The sequence below is a fragment of the Lissotriton helveticus genome, chromosome 11 (assembly GCF_964261635.1).
Source record: "Lissotriton helveticus chromosome 11, aLisHel1.1, whole genome shotgun sequence".
Taxonomy (NCBI): domain Eukaryota; kingdom Metazoa; phylum Chordata; class Amphibia; order Caudata; family Salamandridae; genus Lissotriton; species Lissotriton helveticus.
The window spans coordinates 264,336,516-264,357,428 of record NC_136072.1 but is presented as its reverse complement, the minus strand read 5'-3'; positions in this window follow the sequence as shown (position 1 = coordinate 264,357,428).

Here is a 20,913-nt window from a genome sequence, read left to right as displayed (position 1 = left end):
ACACTTGTTCTAGAGAACCTTGTTCTGGTGCTGGATGATGAAAAATAGACTTGTGTTCTAGGCGTAAATGGCGATCTGGAAATCTAGATTTTCCTACATACGCTATTCTGTCGGGATTCTCGTCGTCTAACTCTTCAGGATCAGAGTTACTTTCTTTCTCGCTTACTTGTGCTGCTTTACGCTGTTCGTGTAACTTTATTATTTCTTTACGGATTTTCTTGTACATACTCTCCATAGCACCGACGGTCTTGTGCTTACCCTCGGCTATATTATCACTCCACCTTGTCAGGGTTTTCATTTCAGCCGGATCTTTAGACGGGTAATCTTGTTCTCTTATTAGACAATTGATCAGAAACTTTAATATCATGAGCTGGGTCTCAGCTTTCCTTTGAGACATGGCCTCGCCAATGCTTTCTGGATCATCCCCTGTACGGATGAAACGATATATTCTGTCTAGATCTTCTTTCATATTCGGTAAGGTGACTAGATACTCGGTCACCTTTCTTACGCGGAATGAATATAAAACCATATTATCCTCGCCTGGGACTGGATCATAGCCGCATTCGGCAAGGGATTTTCTTATTTCTGCTACAGTCTGATGTCTGGGCGTACGCTGTGATGCTTGCATATGTAATTCGGCTGTCGTTAAACGCTTGTGTGGCGGCGGGGTTTGAGGAGTACCTCCCCCTGCGGCCCCTAAACTAGAGTCGTCTACTGAGGCTCTTCGTCCTGGCAGAGTGGGAAATGGAAATGTAGGCTGGACTTGTATGGCGGGCTGGACCGGGGGTACCGTAACAGGTACTCCGGTGTCTGGAGGAGCGGGAAGTGCCTGATTTACAGGGACTGGCGGAGCGCGAACAGGATTTGCATATTCTGGGACTGTGTCGTCCAAATAGGACGAAATAAAAATATCAGCTGCGGTCGGTTTGTGACGTAGCTTGGTCGGAACTAATGGTGGCGGGAAATTACTGGATGCCTCTGGGGTCGCTTTTGGCAAGCCCTCGGCAAGGAGAGGATACATACCCTTAATAAGGGCATGCCTCTGTCTGTCTGACTGTTCGGCTTTAACTTGTTCACCTATCTCGATTAATTCTTTTTCATGGGCTCGTTCCAAGGATTCTCTACTTAATTCTGACTTTCTGATTTCTTTTTCGGTTCTTTTATGAGCTTCTTTGCGCCATAACTCGATGGCATCTTTCTGTGACTGTCTGGCTTTCTTTTTCCATAATGCCTCTTCTACTCGCATGATGCACTCGGCATCCCATGTACCCGATACGGGCCATCTATACTTTTCTTCTAACTGTTTGGTATAATCTACCCATAAGTCTAGATACAAAATGGCGCTTATGCCATGCTTCTGATACATAAAATGACCTGGACTGTCCCTAGGCGGAACTGGAACTGCTGCTTCCAGCAGACCCTTTCTAGTTTTTAACTGACGTAACTTAGAAAACAAGGGCATGACTGGACTGTAATCTAGACACAATACAATACACAATGAACACGATACTTATTCCCCATTCATACCACGACATTAAAATACATGAAGAACATTTAAAAATAACAGTTCGAACAGAATACTACCTGGAATACGGAACACAGAATACATGAATTTCCTCGAGAACAGAACTGACTGGAACAGAAACTAGATGCACTGCTGAAACAGTACGAAACTTACCGGTCTCATAAAGAGACACGTCAGGACCCGCATCCACCGAAGTGGACACTTCGTTTGTGGGTCTGTGTACCACCAACCCACGGACCAGAGTCAATTAAATTGACCCTGTCTAGATACTACCCCAGTAACGGTACTCACCGGGCAGCAAGAACGGAAGGCCTCAGACTGGACGGGACTGCTTGGACGCCGGACGGACGAACTTCGGACTTCTGTTACAGGTGGGCCTCCGGATACCTCGGACCTTGGACTCTCGGCTTGGGCTCTGGTCGGGACTCGCCGCGTTCCTCCACCGTCTCGTCTGGATGCTGGACCGCCTCCTCCGTCTCCTCCGTGGGCCTGAGGGATACTTGAAGCAGAAATATCTGCCGGTGCGCAGAAGAGTTCCGTCACGACTGCAGAGGGTCAGGGGGTCGGCGTGGCTTCACCGACGCGTGGGGAAAGGGCAAGTCCCTATTCAGGCGCCATTATGTGGTAAATAAATAAATAATACCCTATTTTTGGATGAATAAATGAATAACAGATAGCTCAATAAATAAGAGTCAAGATTCGAGGTAGTAGGAGTTTTTGCAGGTTTAATACAGCAAATACAGGAATAGGATGGCAAGGCCCAGCAGCGCTGCCGGGGTCAGGATCGGGACAAGGGAATAACTTTTTAATAACAGTGCATGAGCATATATACATAACGCAAACACATAGCATTACATTGCAATAGGCGTAGCAGTGGGTGGAGCAAAAGGCGTGGCGCGTAGCAGTCGCGAAAGATAAGGGTGAAAAGAGGTGTAACAGGGCGTATACATAGACATGTGATGCAAACGTAACAGAATATGTCATGAATGGGGCGGAAACCATGGAGGGGGCTACCTGAGGAGCCGGGACCTCTAACCTGATGGTGCGCGCAAACTAGCAATGACGTGTTACTAGGAGAAGCTGGGGGCTATGAACTCTGTGCTAGGAGCAGAGACTGAAGTCTGGAGAGTCAGGGCGACATGTACCTAAACAGTATCTAGTATCTGATGTTTAGAGAACATGTTGATATAAACTAGAAGTCAAGAGGGGAAAGGCTAACTTGATTCTAAGACTGGACCATGCATTATTCTACATGTAGTGCGTGATGAAGAATATTAAATGACCATTAAATGCAGTATTTCTCTAACGTGGAGACGTGAAGGCTAGACAATGACGGAAACTATCGATGCGATTCAGTAGCTTTAGGAATGCAGAGAAGGAGGACTGAACTGATAACTGGAATCATAACATATTCTTGGCAGACTCAGAGGCAGAGCCAGGGTGAGCCGGGCGCTGCGAGGCAGGAAGTAAGTGAAGGGTCGAGGATACAGGTGGGGGCTGTATCGCTCCTCAGCGAGGCTTCAGGAGACAGGAGCTGAATCTGGTGTTCGGGCCCTTTTGAGGCCTAGAAACGGGGACTTTACAATGGAATAACGTGCACACTGAGAAACGTGGCAACGTAGCTTTACATAGGCCTGATATTCGTAGTATTCACGAGAACTGGAAACTGGCATACTAGAGGTGGACACAACTGTAATTGCGTCATTAATCGAACATAGGGAATGCATGTGCATATTTAATCATGCACACATAACATATGATGGATGACACGTAGGGACACAGAACATGGCAAAATTTACTTTTCCACAACTTTCATCCATGAGTAACTCTCTCATGTGGACCAATGGAAAATCCGGTTTTCCAACAACATTTGAAAGATGTGAATAGCCACTTCAGTGGACTTCCTTATGTCTCGAAAAATGTATCTTGCATTATCCCTTTCTGACTTTGGATGGTGGAAAATGTTTTTTTTTAATTGACCCAGGCAGGAACAATGGTCACATTTCGACCTGTTGTCAGTCATGATGGGGAACATCCAATACAACGCAAGTGGTTACCACGACTTGCACTGGAGGGCGCTCTAGGCTAAGGAATAGTAGATGTACTATTCCAACACCTTCCCTACTGTACGTAGGCTGGTGTTGGAATAGTACATTTTACTATTCCTAATTCCAGCACCCTACAGCGCAAGTCGTGGTAACGACTTACATTGAAAAGCCTGCGTTGTAATGGTAGTGCGGTGTAACAACCGCATTGTATTGACATACAACCGTCATGAAACAATTGCCATACACTTCCTAAACCGAAATTCTTAAACCTTCCGTCAGCTCTTCAAACTGAGAATGACAGGGACATTCATAGAGTGGTCCGAGTTACTTTCAACAATCATTGCCTTCTTGACCAAAAATGAGTTCATAATATTGTCTACACCTGAAATGATGGGAAGCCTTCACATTAAATTGATCTAACAGTGATATTTGAAAAATATCTATTGCTTAATTAATGAGCTGAGCCACGAAGAGTACAAATGCACCTTGATATTGTCTCTGCACAACCCCCAAGGATCACATTTCAAGAGGATCATACCTTTGAGATTCTCACACAGATTATTTATTCTCCATACACCAAGAGACTCTTTCAGATGGTGATCTGAATGTAGCCACCTAAGGAACCCTAAGGAAAATATTACTTTTTGTTTCTTTACTTTTATTTAATAGAGATTTGGCAGACACTTCGTGGAATTTGCCTGACCTGTCTGTTATGGCCTGTGTGCCTCTACTAAGCTCTTCAAATTAAGAACAGCACACAACTGTCTTCCATAAAACAGCAATCAACAGGCAACGCCTTCCTGTGCACCGTCATAGTAGCATTTCTAGGTAGGTTTATGAAAATACACCTTTGCATTTGTAAGAGCAGGGTACATGCTTATCTGATGCGTTTCGTTGGAAATATTTTATTGAGTTGGAAATCTGAGCAAAATGCATTTTTAATCAGTTTGGTGTGTTCAGGAACTTATGTGCAAAAGCATGGCATAATCTACAGTCCCACACCTGCCCTGCGATCCCACGACCAAATGTTTCAGTCACCCCTTCTGGCTTACAATGCACAACTTGGTTAGTCAAGTGCGACTGATAAATATGCTTGAAACCAAAAGATATTCTCTGCTTTACATTCAATAAATTAGTGTTCACAAAGTATATTCTTCCACAATAGAGGCACCAATGTCTTTGGATTTTTAAAATGCTAGGAGTATTGCTTATGCCCTGCATACAGTCTTTCTAAGCTGCTTTGAATCACAAAACCCCCCGAAAGTAAAAATGATTTTTATTTTTACGTTTTAGTATTGGTGGAGATTTTGCTTTTTTGTATCCATCCTGTGCTATAGCCATTACTCCTACTGATACATTTATTAAATATCTTTTTTCTGAAACATTATTTTTGTATTACTTGGAGTTGTTCATAAAATGTGTCCTTCTCCCCAAATGATTTTCAAAATATTTATTGAAAACGTCGGGGAAAGCGTCCCTCATCATATCAACCATATGTGTGTTGGAAAATCACGGTTTGTATTTCTTGTCCTCAAGCGACGCTGTATTTCTTTCCAGACACCAGTGCATCTACCGCCCTTACCATGTACTTGCTCATTTGCATGTTGAGGGAGGGGGCACAATATTGGGCCAGTGCAGGTCTCCTATCTATTCTGATCAAACGTTTGGAGGGTCCTTACTGAATGTTGATGACTGTCCTTGTTAAAACCCTAGCATCGACGCAAATGAAAGAGGGTGTACTTTGCATCCTTCCCTTTAATAATGGAATGTACTAATGCAACACAGAACTACAACAGCACAGAAAACACCACAGAACATCACCACCACTGCAAAATGCAAATAAATAAATATGCCCAAATGATCTTGTCATACATGACCACATGCAATAATCAGCTTTAATATTATGGTGGCAAAAGTGTTTGTGCCAAGCACAGCTTTTCAGCTAAGGACATATAATAGCGCCAGTATAAAATGCTTTATAATTCAGTCTAGAGAGTCTTACCCATTGCTTGTTTGCTCTCCTCTGTTTAAATGTCCAGAAGTTAGTTGGAGTGTTCCCTTCTTCTTCATCTCTGTTTCAAACATTCCCCAAAGGACTACTGACTTATGGGTGAAATATATAAGGTCTGGGTTTCCAGTCCGCCATATTGTACTCTGAATAGTCCCAACGCAAACACCCCTATACAAACAAGCGCCTATGTGTGCAAAAATAGATTCCACCGTTTTTTGTTTTTTTTAACAGAGTTTTATATAGCGTGAACTTGACCCGAAGGTGTCGGGTATCAGAGCACTTTACATAGCATCAGTTGCGTTACATAAGGACACATTCAATTTTGTTAGGCACAGGGAGATTAGGTGATTTGCCCAGAATCACAGGATGTTCAGCGCCTTTGCCGAGACTCGAATCCCATTTCCCAGATTCAAAGTTAACCGCCTAGCCATTAGGCCAACTCCTCTCCCCTACAGTTAATAATTATTCATATTAGAACATTGGAATGTTGAGAGCTGCATTGAAACAATGGAGTGCTCCAGGCTTCTAATGGGTGGTGGAAGCCTGGAGCTCCAGCATTTCAATGTTATGGTTCACAGCTGTTGCTTTGAACAAAGGCCTCACAGAGCCTGAGGGAATATCATGGGGCTCCATGAGGCCTTTGTTTTATTTGTTAGAACATTATGCCCTTTATTGGTGGAATAGTCCAATAGCCTTATAGCCCTCTGTAGCTGGGCTATACCAGCACTAAATTCCCACTCACTCCCTTCTTAAAGGAACTCAGTGGAGCGAGCCTTTAATGGCCAGTATAGCCCACGTCAGCGGGGCTGTAAGGCTATATTAATTAACACTAAAGAGTCGCAAATGCAATGGTTCAACTGAATTTTATAAAAAAAAGAAGCTTGAATTGGCAGGAGTGAGTCTTAAGGCCTACTTGTGTTTTCAGTTAGCTCATTTTTTTTAAGTTCAAAAAGATTTTATTTGATAAAGACAAAAGAAAAACCAGGTGTCAAAACACAGTACATTGGAATATTAACTTAAAGACTATAATTTATTATTATAATAAAGATTATAACTTAAGAACTTAATGTTTGGTTTCTACCACTTGACAAAGCTGACACTGGATCATTTTCTCCCTTCATGACAGCACATCCTGAGCTTCAATGTTGACCTCGACTGCTTGGTAAATACCAGATTCAGTTTGTTCAATGGTCTTGCATGTGCTTTAACATTTATAAAAAGTAATGTTTTTCGTTTCTGGACATGACAAAGTTCAGTTCTGTATACAAGTTGAAGGCCATTTCCTTACTCTGTGAGGCATTGTACAGCTATTAGATTTAGAGCAAAGGTTATTATACCATGTGATGCGTTTTTGTTTCCTATTGCTTGTTTTAGGTTACTTTCTGTGTCGGGGGAAAATTACTGCACATCTTCTTTTGTCTAAAAAGTTATGCAAGCCATCATTTTGGGAAAGAGTTAGGTCTTATTACGGCCCCTTTAGGGAGCAGACTTCATGCTGGTCAGCTTGTCACTTTTGACTTGGAAGAATTCCTTGGTCCTCTCCAGTTTACTGAGCAGTCCATATTACTAATGCTCCATGATCCTCAATAAACTTATTCTAAACCATTTTTGGCGCTGGTTATCTGCTAGATTGTGGTTTAGATTCCAATGCCAAGTATATTATCCATACATCGTGCATTTTGAGCATTTATGTTTGAATTGACTAACCAATGCCTGTTGTTTCTGAATGTATACATACATTTTAATGAACCTTCATAGTTCGTACTTTGAATCCTGTCGTGTGAGTGTTTCGTCAGAGGATTTGCTTTATAGTCTGGGTAATAAATGCAGGGCTCTGGGTTGGATTAGATTCACACATTTCCCCAATCAATCAGCCCTTTAAATGCCACAAAGAACCAACAAGTGTAACTTTTGTGAAGTCTAATGCCCATATCGCCAGTTCTTCACCCCCACACAGCAGGGCTTAGGCTTAGTACTCTGTGACTTTGCAGTGTAAAGTAAGTCTAATTCTGAGGTATACATTTCTGTTACAGCTGCTCCTGACCAACCAAAATTGGTAGAATCTTGGGCGTCTCAACTAGGTGGCGTTCATGCAGGGTACAGCTCTGCACCTGTTTTTATGTGCTTGCACTTTCAAAGGTGAACACATTTAACAGAAAATGTATCTGAATTAGTCTATGCACTGCAGACAACACTACTCAGAAACAGAGAGAGGCAATTACTGCTTCTGTTTTATCAGCAGTGCATGCACTAACTTTTGAGGTAAACGTGTGCGCTTTAGGAAGTGCAGTTTTAAAAAAAACGTGCGCAATTGTGTCGCGCACAAAAGCAAATCGGCATGATACTTCCCTTAGCCTTGTGGCACTATTGGCACAATTGTTCTATGCACAATTATTCTATGTGCATTTTATGTGCATATGTCTGACAGTTCAAAATAAGGCAAATGTTCTGCGATCTTCAAAATGGAATCCTGTTCACAGAGACTCTCTTGAATAGGTTGTCAATTTTTTTTATACAGCTTTATTTAACATCTGTCGAAGTCAAATAGTTGTTGCTGTTTAGATAAATAGATCCCCCTTTGTAGATTTGGATGGATCACTGAAGCTTCAGAAATAATAATAATAATAATTATATATATATATATATATATATATATATATATATAGAGAGAGAGAGAGAGAGAGAGAGAGAGAGAGAGAGAGAGAGAGAGAGAGAGACAGACAGACAGACAGACAGACAGATAGATAGATAGATAGATAGATAGATAGACCATGGTTTGAAAGGGGGAATTATGAGAAATATTATGAGATTGACCACAAGGCACTGATGGGAATGCCTGAATTCATCAGCACTCCAGAGTTTACTTTTCTACATCATCATTTTTTTCGGCTGTCTGCGTCATCACAAGAGGGCTTAACAAATCAGTCTTGGTTGTCCTTCACCAGTGGTTCAGATTAACTGCGACATTTTATCGATATGATTATTTGTTTGAGATTTTGTATAGTGTAGCATAACAAATAGTTTGAGATGGATCACTCTTACATTGGACAGGATATTATAAGTACTAGGACATGAAAATGGGAGAAATGTATGTCTATAGGGGCATATTTACAAGCCCTTTGCGCCACCGGTGCGTCACTTCTAACAAGGGGGAAAAGTGACGTACCGTGCAGGAAGTGCAGGAAGCTTTGCAGCTGGGAAGGTAACACCTTTGCCTGAGTCTCTGACACGCAACACGACTTTTGTAGTTTCTCTCCAACAAGTAATGTGTTTTAATCAAAGGAGTCAATGTCGATTTCTTATAAATTGCAGGCATTGCACCAGTTGACAGCCAGCAAGTTACAATCTTTGTGACACACGATGCTCAAGTTGATGTACAAAGCCCTTTTGTGCTCACAAAGATTCAGAAACTCATAACGTGTTCGACCACAAGATGACGTATTGTTATGTACAAGTCTTATTTCTTTGACCTCCAGCATTATTGTAGAAGATGACTTGATATCCTAGGTAAGTCTAAGCGCGCTTTATAAATGCCCTCAATTAAACTAAATCAAACTATTGGATTCACATGTCACAGTGGGAAGGGGGTAATTGTCACCAGGACGCTCAGAGAACAAAAGCCGGCCATCGGCACCTGCCTGCAATCCACGGCAGGCAGTGCTTAATTTGTAAGAAAATAAAAAATAAGAGCCAGGACTCTTGTCAAGAGACCACCGCAGTTGGCACCACACATGGTCACTGCCCTTACACAACTACTAACCAGCACAGTTACAGTTATAAGTGTGACCATTCAGACTGTTCGAGGCCGCCAAAGCTTTAAGAATGGCTAAATACTGAACTAACAAACAACTGTTTGTCCGCTAATCTTTAAATTGCACAAACGGCGCCACCATGTGGCACCAATGTAAGTTCTGGCAATTGAGCGCAGGTGCCGAGCACCGGAGACCATTGAATCAAATGAAGCATTGCACGAGCGTTTTAAAATGACAGACGGGTATGTGGCGTAATATTAGCTCCATCCCCCGGGGCGGGGAGGCCCCGACCTCCGGGGGTGGGGCGCCCTTGGCATTTCGATCGGGGCAGTGGGTCCATGCAATGAGAACTCCTAATTGGGTGTAGATGGTGTGGGTCCCCCTCCTTTGCTTCGCAGGGGCCACCCTCACGTTTCGTGAGGCCACCGAGACGGGCTGCTGCTCGAGGCAGTGCAAACTCAAACACAGATTGGGTCTGGGCAGCACTCTGGGAAGACCCAGCAGCCGAATACTTTCAATTGCTCTCTATTATAGGCTCGGAAAACGCACGCCAACGAATTCACTTTTGACCCCGTGTAGTTGGGGAGGTGTCTGGCGCTGTTTCTATAACATGCCTGAGCTGTCTACTGTGGCTTCGAGCCCTCAGGGAGGTAAAAAGCAAATTCTTTGACTGGGGCACTATCATGATGCCTTTTTCTGGCCTGTGCTGGCGCAGAAGCGTATTTAACGTATACATTAACTTGAAAAATCTCCGAGTTAGTGCATATTAGTTGATAACAGCGGAGCTTCAGCTTGGAAACACAGGGCAGTAATTGGCTCTTTGTGGCTCCGAGCTCTTATGTCACCAAACGTGCATTAACTCCGAGGGGCAGATCTACAAGAAAGTGCCGCAGCGTGGCACCGCAAGCCCTTTGACTGCGCCATACTGCGGCACTTTCAGAGCACAGGAATGCAACATATTTACGAGAATATGTTGCATTCCTGTGCTCTCCCCTGCGCTGGCGCACAAACGGGTGCCAAGCGCCGGCGCAGGCACCCTTGCACCATGGTGCAAGGATGCCTGCGCCATGGGGAGATTGATTTTGTGCAGGAAGGGGCACTTTCCTGCACAAAAACAATCACTAAAGCCTTTTCCTCTTTCAATGCCTGCCGTAGAATGCAGCACGCATTGAAAGAGGAAAATACGAGGAGAAATGAAAACATTTCTCCTTGTTGTTCCTCCCTATGCCACCTCTAGGGTGGCGTAGCATTCAGACGCATCTCCAGATTTACGAAGTTTCTCGTAAATCTGGAGATGTGTCTTGTTCCATGGTTGTAGCGTGGGAACACCCACAGCAACACCCATGGAACGCCCCTTTAACGCAAACTGCTGCGTGTGAAGAGGCCGTATTTACAAGGAGAGGAAAAGTGACGGAGGGTGGCTTTTCCCGTCCTTGTTGTAAATATGGAGGAGCCCCCTGCGCCACCAGTACGTCACGAAAAGTGAGGTACTGGAGGCGCAGGGGGCTTGTAAATCTGCCCCTGAGTTTTTTCAAGGTAATTTATGCGCTTAAGAAGCCAAAAAGGAGCACACCGACCCCGGCCGCAGACTGCATGATGATGCTTCTGTGTGTCCTGGGTCATGTTATAACATTTTAGTTTACCTCAGTGGTGTACAGAAAGAAACCGTTTTCCTTTAAAGTATATTTTTGCTTTTGTTATGGCTATTGCACTGTTTGTCATTTTTTTATTTGTAACCCCAGCTATGTGTTTGTTTTTTGTCACAAAATGCACCAAAACTACAGGCAACTCCAGTAAGGCCTGGTGTGCCTTACAGGGGTCCTAAACATAGGAGCTGTTGGATGTGATGGGGAGTTTCCTATCATTTTGGTTGAAACTTTTGATTCTTTCTCGAAGTGTGCATTCTCAATAAGCGCCATCCTGATTGTGAACTTGAATTTCGTTACTACATGCTGTTTGTTCTTACACTGAACATATAATGTAAATCTGTGTTCCTTTCCTATATACTCTGTATGCTGAACACTGTTTTCAATAAAAAAAGAGTTGGAAAAAAAAAGAAATTAAAATGTTTTGTGAGCGCATACAAGTCAGTTGCAGATTCATCCAATAATTAGGAGATTAGGTTACATGAAAGGGTGGAGATTGTGTGTCTTTTATTTGTGGCGCTGTATTTTTTGCGACCTCATTCAGGGTGCTATCAATCCATATTTCAAGACCACCATTCTCTCCCATAAATCCCGGCTCTTACTGCAATGTGTAACCAGTCTTGTCTTGCCACAGACTCTTAGCGACATATTTAAGACCTTAGTGGCGCAAGGCGGCAAAGGAAGTCACCTTGCTGTGTTGTCCTGTGTTAGACCTATCAGCCCTAGGGGGGTCTTTCCCTATTTTTTTTCGCCCTTGCCTCATTTTTCCCAACTACTTTTTGTTGGCCCTTAGGTCTCCGGGCACCTTCCCATTGCCAATCAATGCTAAGGTGCAGGTGCTCTCTACTCCAAACATGGCTGCCACTGGCCCCTGCTACTGCAGCGTGGTCTTTTTCTAGTAGCACCCTAGTTGCCAGGAGATGGCTGGGACCCCAAACATTGTTGCAATGCCAGCCTTCCATCGCCTGCCCATAGAAAGAGTGGGGAAGCTCCTGGAACCTTCCAGAAGAGAGGCGGAGCTTATTTTTGCCGCCTTAGAGAGTGGTCACCTGACCTGGGCATATTTAAGGAAGGGAGGGAAACTTTTTAGTCAGTTGGGGCATCACTGACCTGGGGGACCCACGCAGAAGATTTAGGTGGTAGGGCCTAGTCAGGGACCTATGCCACTGGGAGTGACAGGGCTTAGGTGCTGCCTTCCAAGTAGAGTGAGGTATCCGAGGCTAGCCCACTGATCTGGCCCGGCGAGAGGGGAACCCAGGCACCATCTTCAGTGACCTTCTGAGGAAACTTGCCAAGCCTCCAACTCAACCCCCCCCCTCCAAGAAACCACCTCCTAAGGGTGCAGGAACAATCAAGCGCCGAGAAGCCTACTTGCTTGTGTTACCAGGGCTGCTGGGGGATCAACCAGGTACTGTGTTGTGCCACTTCTGCGCCCCTCCGCCTTAATCTGGGCCTGCACTGTCCTGCCTTGCCCCCCTGCCTAACTGCCTAGACTGCCTGCCAAGCGCTCCCTCTATCTAGCACTGGAACACCGACCTGTCTGAAGTGCTGTGCAAATGCTAATTGCCCCCTGTGAGCAGCGCTGTATCTGCCCCAATTGCCACAGTCGAGTGAACTGCCCCCGAGGCGCCAAACCCTCCAAGCGCCATCCTGCTTGAAGCGCGCTGTATGCCCCTGTGATGAGCTGACTGAAACTGCCCCCAAAGCGCTGTGTGGAACGAGCGCGCTGCTGAACTCACCGCCGCAGCCCGGATGCCCATGCAGGTAGGCTGCCCTGTCAGGCGTGGTAATTTCCCTTGGGCGGCCCTCGGTGCCAGGAGAGGGCCATCGCGATCACCTGAGCCTCCTGCTCCTTGAGTGATCCGTTGCGGTGGCCCCCGGTGTCAGGAGAGGGCCGCCGTAATTCCTGTCAGGCCGCGCGGGCCTGACGCGTCCTGAGGCCTTCCACTGCTGTCACGTGGTGGGGGACCCGGCGTCCCTGGACACGCCCCCTTGGGCGCCACGCAGCGATTGGCTGAAGCTGCCGCGGCCGCCGACTGACTGGTTCCCGGGCCGCTCTCATCATCGCGAGCCCGGGACCAGGGAATCCTTGTGCCGGGGAGGGCTCCGTGAGCGCTGAGAGCCCTCCCTCCCCCTCGCCAAGCAAGCGGAACTGCCCCGGGGCCGGAGGGAGGCCCCAGAAGAGCGTGGGTAAGGTTAACCCTGCATGAGCTGTGTGAACTGTTTACCACTTCCTTCCTGGACGTTAGGCCCCAAAGTTTATACGTATTTAGGGGAAGGTTAATCCCTGGTTGAGGAGAGTATTGAAAGGCCTGTCCCCACTGAAAGTGATCCTTGAAATGATTATTCTTGCCTGATTTTTAATGGCCTGTCTATACTTGAGGGGTGAAATGTTGGTTTATGCGTAAATAAATGGTTATTCTTCTCCAGGGAAATGTTGGTGCAGTGCCTTCCAGTATATAATGAAATGCTAAACCTTCAAGGAAATGGTTATCCTGGGTGAAATGATTTAATGAAATGATTTGCCTTTGATTAATACAATGTTTATCTTTGATGCACTGCTCTAGATAAAAATGATTTGATTTTTACTCCAGCTCACTGTTGTGGTCTCCATCATTGCGTGTGCACTTATTGTTTCAGTGGGTGTGTGTGCTGTGTAGTCACTTAACACCTGAGCTTTCAGGTGCCTACCTGCTTGTGCCAGGTTACCCCCGGGGAACTGGTGACCCCAGTTCCTACATCCTGCATCACAGGGAAAGGCCAGGACTGCACCGTATTTCTCCAGTAAGGCAAATTCATGTATTTTTTACTTGCACTGGCGCTGGTTTGGCAGCCTAGCGACAACGCAGGCAACCTTCCACCGTGGTGCAGAGGTGCATGTGTTAGAAGCAGCATTGTTTTAGTGCAGGAAAGGTCACCTTCCTACACAAAAAAACATACTGAAAGGCTTTTTCCTTTATCTATGTGTGCTGCAGAATGTAGCATATATAGAAAGTGGAAAAAATAAGGAGAAAGAACATTTTTTTCATTTCTCTTTGGCGCATTCCCAGGTTTACAAGATCTTGTAAATCTGTGAATGTGTCAAAAGCCATCGAAGGTGCGTGGAAACACCCATGCAACACCCAGTGCAGAGTAAAGCAATGCAACGATTGATTTGCTCTGCATTGCTTTACTCCATATTTTTGGTGCCACGCAAAGTTGCTTTGTGTGGATTAAAAAATATGGCAACATTTGCATCGCTATTTCACCCTGTTGCGTGGTGCAAGAGCGACACAAACTCGGTCCTAAATATAGCGCTTAGGTCACCTAACTACTGGATTATTTTGTCTAACTTCTTTTCCTAGGAGCCTGATGGCTGCGGCCCTTCATCCAAGTCATGCCACAGAAGGAGGCAAAAGGCTTGTCCCTTCATTCTGGGACTGTGTTTGGTGGTCCAGTCCTCTCCCCCCATCTTCATGCATTCCAGTCTGTCTCCTTTGAATCCTGACATGTTAGATATGGAGCAAGATTGCAGCAACACTTCCGGGGAGCAGGATTCTTGGCCATACTGACTAGCAAGTAGTTTTGTTTTTCCTCAAGTGCATCATGGTTGAAGGGAGTTCACCCAATGATACTATGCTTGCTCTTTCTATTTTCGTTACTATAATGATTCTAGCAGGGGCGGATTCTCCATTAGGGCTCTGGGGCTGCGGCCCTCTGACATTCCTAAACATTCCTGTACAAACATGAAATAGATAGATTTATTCAGAGAGAACATCGTATCTCTAAACAATTCAATGTATTTCAATGTGGACTGTGCATCCCAGGCTGCCTGCCCTGCCTTGCTCTGAAGCAGGAGACAGAAGCCAGGCAGTCAATCAACTTTCTGAACTGCACACACAACGCAGGGCTTACTGTTCTAAAGCCCTTCATAATGAATTGTTGCCATTGTATTCTACGGCAGTATCCGCTGTAGGCCAGTGATGCTTTCAACGTCATGGTTTCCGGCATTGTAGTCTCCATCCCTGCGTGAGAGCAGAAGTTCCTCATTCACAGGCATAGATTCCACCCTTTCCCATTCGTCACACGTAGGAGTGGAATGAAGCAGGTGTGATCTGGAGCTTTATTCTCTGTAACGGTAAGTGTGAAAATGCTAATCTTGTGTTATGTATATTGTTCTGAAACCCCTAGCCACCCTAACCTTCCCTACTGTGGTACCCCATGCTCTGGCTGAACATCACTGGCCCGTAAGAAGTGGAGCTGCTGCATGTGTTGCCACGCAAAATGAATCCGAAAGGCAAGCAAGCCAGGGTTCTTTTTCCCTTGAGAAGTTGTTGCAAATATCTGAGTCAAGGGCAAAGTGAGAGAATGTGCTTAAAGTACACAGTTATCTTCTATATGACATTAAAACTGGCCCTGAGTACTGAGTCCCGGAGAGAAGCATCTGCTGTGCGACTTAAAATCTCTCCAGTCCAGCTGAGCTATGTTGGCTCATTATATATAAATGCACTGTAGTTCTAATGCAGTCTGTCGACAGAGTGTCTTTAAATCAGCTGCATGCCTCGCTGCAAGTACTACTTTCCTGCAGGTGCATGCCCATGCTACCTAATCTCCAGAAGGAGAACATGCAATGCAGACTTCAACAAAAACATTGTATTAATGGTGTAGTTTTATGTTCCCAAGGTTTGATGAAATAATACTCTGAAAAGAAAAACATTGTGTATAGTTTTTTTAATTTGATTTACAAGATAAAGATGGACATTAGTGATCATAATAGTTCGAACAGCACCACAGTACCACAGTCTTGCATGCCGCTGACATGCCCTTAACAACATTAATGCCAAAAACATGGATTGATTTACGAACAATAAGTGTTAATAATGTTAAGGGAATGCATGTCAGCTATTTAGTTCTTCTGTTATTTCAAGTTTTATTTAATCTTGCCTTCCTCAAGAGTTAGCCATGTAATCATGTGTTTCATTCAGTATTTTTTTCGTACATACTTTGAGCTATGCAGGTGTTTATGAGGGGCTGTGTTTGCGAGCGCTGAAGCCAAAGCAAAGTGCCTATCAGTGGATTGGCCTCTCTGCAGAGCACTATGAACAATGGTCATCATGTATTCCTGTTGTAATTGCAATTGTGTGAAAGGGGTGCACAGATGGCAAAATATTTACAAGGCAAAAGTAAATAAATTGCTTAAATGTGAGTGAGTGCAGTATATGTTTGGAAGTGCATTAAGGGAACAGTGTAAGTAAGTAATATTTATTGTACAGTTAATAAAAACCATTACAAAAAACCAGCAGCAATAAAAACAATAAAAAATGGAAGATATCTGTGGCAACCTAAATGTTAGTTCTTGTGAGTAGTTAAAAACTCTAATAAAAGGAAGATAGCTTCGCTTAAACAGTACTGAGAATTAAAGTTTAAAAGAAAAGGAAGGAAAGGTTTTTTTGGGGTGAATGATTGTCCGTCACTAAGGCATTGCTGCAGTTCCTCTGGGGCGATTTCTTGTGGTTAACCTAGCCTCTTTTCCATTTCGTAGAGCGTTGCGGACCTCATTCCATTTTCGAAGGAATACTGTTCTTTGTCCCCATATGCTCGAGCCTTTTGGGAGCTCTATCCGTGTTTATGCCAGTTAGTCAACTGTGCCTCTATGTGGATCGAGTGTTTTATGTTCCAGGGGTATGGAAGATACGGTTTCTTTGTCCATTTGTTCTTACTTTATATTGATTCTGGCTTCTACGGCTTTGATATATTTTACCAGTCGAGAGGCCATTTGGACTTCATCACCTGAAAAGCAAGCCAGAACTGCTTGCCTGCAGGACCTGATCCCTTTTTTGTTGAACAGTGGTCTCAGCAGGTTCCTGCGCTCTGTCTGCAGCGCCTTGCAGATTGTAATGAGATGTATGATGTTTTCCTCATCGGTACCGCACAGGCGGCATATTGCTGGTTTTGGAGGTCGCAGCCAAGGGGCCATGTGGTCTGCGGAGGGCAGTACTCCTAGTCGGTGTTTTAGGAATGCCTCTTTTGTTTTTTTGGTGAAGCTGGTCAAAAGATACTGTTGTGGTGCAAGCTTTTTGTAAGTATGTACAGTTAGCCAGCCGTGTGCTCGCTCCGTCAGTGAGGCTTTATCCTGTAAGAGAGATTCTTTTCTGACAACATTGTTTACTGTTTTTTTAAAGCCTGCCAAGGTCCCTTGAAGATCCCACAGTTGTCGCCCCCCCAATTGCTTTATCGAGTCCTCCAAAAAAAGCCTTGCTGGGCTATTGTCTTTGCTTTGAAGTTCTTTCCAGAGTAGTGCGTTAAGGGTATTTGCCTCTCCCCTACTGATTTTGTACCAGCTTTTGAGGTAAGCTCCCTTGCGCGACAGCTCTTCTTTTACCAACCCGAATTCGAGTCGAATTTGCGCCGGTGAGGTATATCGCGGAAGTCCAAGAATCATGCGCATCGCTCTTGTTATTGTTCCGTTTACTGTTTCAGCGTCCCTGCCTCTCATTGCTTCACTTCCATAGGTGATGGATGGGATCAGTTTGGCTTGGATCAGCTTTATTAGTGGGGAGAGGTTTGGCCCAGCAATTTTGTTTTTCAACTTTCTTAAAGATACAGCTGTCATTAGGCCTCTCTTTTTTAGTTCCTCTCGTTGTGGTGTGAAACTTCCCCTGTTGTCTATGATTACTCCTAAATAGCGATATTTGTTTGTGATTTCCAATTTCTTTTCGTCCATAAACCAACTGTGTGTTGATTTCTTTTTGCAATGGTTAAGGCACATGACTTTTGTTTTGTCATAGTTGATGCTAAGTTTGTTTAGTTTGGAGTATTGCGCGGTGATGTCGAGGAGCCGCTGTAGGCCTATTGGGGTCCGGCTAATTAGCACTAGGTCGTCCGCATAAAATAGGTTGGACAGCTGGAAACCTCCTAGTTTAGGTGCGTGAGAGTTGTTTTCATTTAGTGTGGTTGATAATTCAGCCATAAAGAGATTGAATAGAGTTGGCGCTAACACGCATCCTTGCTTTACTCATGTACTAGTTGGGATTTTCTTGGTTAGGAAGTCCCCTGCTCCTAATTTGACCTGAACCCAAGTATCACTGTGCAGAAGATTTAGTTGGTTGAGCAGTGTTGTAGGAATTTGCATTCTCTTTAGTTTTTTCCACAGGAGATTTCTATTTATGTGGTCGAAGGCGGAGCTGTAGTCGATAAAGCACAGATATAAAGATTGTTTTGCCTCTAGCGTTGTATCGATGAGAAGTGAAAGGGCTAATATGTTGGTGGTCGTCCCCATGTTTCTCCTAAAGCCTGTTTGATTGAGTGGTATTGCTGAATTTTCATCCGCCCATGATGTTAGCTCTTGAAGTAAGAGGCCAGCCTAGTATTTTGCCTCATTGTCGAGTAGAGCTATGAGGCGGTAGCTTCTTGGGGCATTTCGGTCTCCTTTTTTGAATATTGGAGAGATAATTGGATTCTTGGGGCGAGGGCTTCTGTTCTTTACAGCTAGATTTTGTGATACAAGATTTTTTCCGCGGTTCCTGGGGGTCATTGAAGTGTGAACTGAGGTAAGATGTCCAAGCCTCTTCCGTCACGTGGGATTCGATCTCCTGGCTTCGTTCACTAATCAGGCTGTTGATATTTTGCCAGAACTGTGCGCTGTTATTTGTTTTCACATCGTATAGGAGTTTTCCCCAAAAGGCCTCTTCTGCGTCTTTTTTTAGTTGCCATAATAGTTTCCTACGGCTGCCTTTTAGCTGTGTCAGTGCTTGGCGAGCGGTGGGATCTGTTTTTACTCTCCGCAAAGTATTGTTAATCTGCGTCTTCAACCTTTTTAGCCGTGTATCATTTCTGAAGTTGTAGATGCTCTTGTGTTTCGCGGCATAGCCCTTTCCGTCTGGCTTTATGTTTCTAGTTTTTTTTCCGGCTGTGTCTCTCAGATTTTTTGTAAAAGCCTCCCAGCATGTAATTACGTTTGGAGATGCGGATTGTGCCTCTTCTAGCACTTGTTTCGCTTGTAATAGGAGGTTTTTTGGGTCTTTGGTTTTACACTTTATCCGTCTTTCATTTGTTGTGAAGTCCGTGCCTAGTGTGCTGCCGCCTGGAGGACTTGGTATTGCTGCTGCATCTATTGTAGTTTCCTGGGGGAGGTGATCGCTGAGGTCCGTTGTGCGAATGTGGAAATCTCTTACCCTTTCGTACAGACTGCGAGAGAAGAATGTGAAGTCAATTGTGGAGCTTGCCGTTGTGCTGTGAAATGTTGCAGATTGTGGGCGATCTCCGGGAAATCTGCCATTAAGTGCCCTGAAGCCCAGCTCTTCAAGTTTGACCAGCAGACTCCTGGCGGTTTTCGTACTTCTGCCTCCCGAAGTGCGATCTTGATGATTCTGCTCCCAGGCAAACGGATCCTCCTCATCGGTGCTTTCAGAAACCGAGATGCCGAGCATATTTAGGTTAAATTCCCCTGTGATGATTATGCTGTTCGTGTTCTCAGATTTTATTATTTTTGCAACTTCTTCCTTCAGCTGTTGTGCTCCCTTGATTTTCTCCCTCGGATGCAAGTAGAGGTTTATTAAGATTATGTCTTCTTTTTTATTCTGGGAACAGTGAAAATAGGTTGCTGAAGAGGAAAGAGATGTGGTTGAAGATGTGCAGATGGACGAGATGTGCAGAGAAAAAGGACATATATATCTAAGATGAAGCACACATAACTGAAGGCCAAAACTCCTTCCACAGGTCTCAATACTATTGAAATATCAGAATTCAACCATTTTGAAGGTTATTTATTTATAGCAATTCCTTGTTGCTACTCATTTATGTCAAACAGCAAACAACCATTGACAAAGCCAATCGTTCTCTCTGGTTTTAGGTGTAGGTCAGTTGTTGCATTATATATCTGGATGCAATTACATCTCTGAGAAAAACCAGAATACCGTTCGCAGGCCAGCAGTTTGCATAGAGTACGCAACCGTCTTTTGCATTTGTGGTGTGATACAGGCCTGCTGAAAAGGTACACACACCTTACTGGCACTTTGTAGTGTGGAAGCAGCCTCCTGTCTATGGTTGCACATTTTTCAGAGTTCAAAGTTGATACCTATCTTTTAGTGACGCTGATTGCTCTGCTATTCCTAACCGCCTTTTTAGTTCTGGCTTTTGACTTGAGACAGCTTTAGCAGTAGGTTGTCTCCCCAGACTACTGTTTCCAAAGAATTCATATATGATTTACACAGAAAGGCTATTTATCAGTAGTCGTCATCCATCGATCTGATGACTTGTCATTCACATGTTGTTTCAGCACAACGCACAATAAAACATGGGGCAGTTGGTCAGCCTACTTTAGCCATAGGTCCCTTTCACTTTGAGTGACTGCATAAAGCCTGTCCACATTGTTCACATCTGCCTAAAAATATTTCCTTTTTCTACAGCAAAACTTCTGGTTCAAAGTGTGTTTTATTTTGTTTATTTTTATGTTAACTTTCAACACAAGCTATTTATTTAGCCTGCATTTCAAGTGTCTTGTTAGATAGTGACCTATTTTCTGGCTACTTTTAAAGTTTACTATCATAAAGTGTGTTAACAACAATGTAACATTGTAGATGCCTGTAATTTGACAATTTGATTGGACAGTGATTTATTCTTGCCTCCTTTCCAAATAATGATAATAAAATGCATGGCCTAACTGAAAAGGTTTTTATTAAATAAATATCACTAGTTGCTTCAGTGAATTCTTTTGATTTAAAACTTTTTGTTGGGATCATATAGCAGTCACGTGTAGATGGCCGGATGTTTTCTAACTTTTGTGGCATGTGGTTTCAATAAACAATAAAGAATTGGATATAACCACTGCACAACCTTCTGAAGGCCGGATCTTTTAGCTTTGTCAATCCTGTTACTTTGCCTTATTAGGCTTGAAAATGGTAGAGTAAGAAACAAATAGTCCACCAACAGACCCTCCATGCACTCTCTCACT